Source organism: Schistocerca gregaria, unplaced genomic scaffold (genome assembly GCF_023897955.1).
Source record: "Schistocerca gregaria isolate iqSchGreg1 unplaced genomic scaffold, iqSchGreg1.2 ptg000097l, whole genome shotgun sequence".
NCBI classification, from domain to species: domain Eukaryota; kingdom Metazoa; phylum Arthropoda; class Insecta; order Orthoptera; family Acrididae; genus Schistocerca; species Schistocerca gregaria.
The window spans coordinates 3,037,646-3,038,690 of NW_026061713.1; the positions used below are offsets into that span (position 1 = coordinate 3,037,646).

The following is a 1,045-nucleotide window of genomic DNA, read 5'->3' on the forward strand; positions in this document are numbered from 1 at the left end:
TTTCGGCGAGTATGTTTGCATGCATTGTGCAGTATGAATCATTTTGTGCACTTGCGTCACGGGACGAGCTTTGATCTACATCTATATGGATACTCTGCAAATCACATTTAAGTGCCTGGCAAAGGGTTCTTCGAATCCCCTTCACAATTGATAGTTAATTGAAACCCTCAGCTGCCGACAGGTGTTGTTGATATACTTCGATGGGGACAGCTGAAAATGTGTGCCCCGACCGGGACTCGAACCCGGGATCTCCTGCTTACATGGCAGACGCTCTATCCGTTTGAGCCACCGAGGATACAGATGAATACTGCGACTGCAGGCATTTATCCTGTAAGTAGGCTGTTTAAGTTCTTTTTATTGGTAACGCCGCCGCCACGTAGCGCTCTGTATGAAAATCACTGGCTGTACCGTGTGCAGTCGGTGGCTGTTTGGCATTGTTGTAATACTTGCCATTTTAGTGTTGGGCAGCGGCAGCTGGATGCTAACAGCGCGTAGCGTTGCGCAGTTGGAGGCGAGCCGCCAGCAGTGGTGGATGTGAGGAGAGAAATGGCGGAGTTTTGTAATTTGTAAGACTGGATGTCATGAACTACCATATATATTTTGACTATTAAGGTAAATACACTGTTTGTTCTCTATTAAAATCTTTCATTTGCTAACTATGCCTATCAGTAGTTAGTGCCTTCAGTAGTTTGAATCTTTTATTTAGCTGGCAGTAGTGGCGCTCGCTGTATTGCAGTAGCTTGAGTAACGAAGATTTTTGTGAGGTAAGTGATTTGTGAAACGTATAGGTTTATGTTAATCAGGGCCATTCTTTCGTAGGTATTTTGGAAGTCAGATTGCGTTGCGCTAAAAATATTGTGTGTCAGTTTAAGCACAGTCTAGTATAATTTTTCTAAGGGGACGTTTCAATCCCTTGCACGCTTCCTGTGAGACTCACATTCCCAACCGTCCACAATCCACAAACGTAATGTATGTAATAGGTATTTGCCCATCCACTCAATACTGGCCCACACTAATGTGACGATTCCCGTAAGATTTCGGGCAA

General features: G+C 44.4%; 1 non-coding gene across 1 annotated transcript; it reads right to left on the minus strand.

Annotated features, from left to right (window-relative positions):
• Positions 1-221: 221 nt before the first annotated feature.
• Positions 222-295, minus strand: Trnat-ugu (transfer RNA threonine (anticodon UGU)). Its single transcript has one exon. It is a non-coding gene; the product is annotated as a tRNA-Thr (tRNA).
• Positions 296-1,045: the final 750 nt, after the last annotated feature.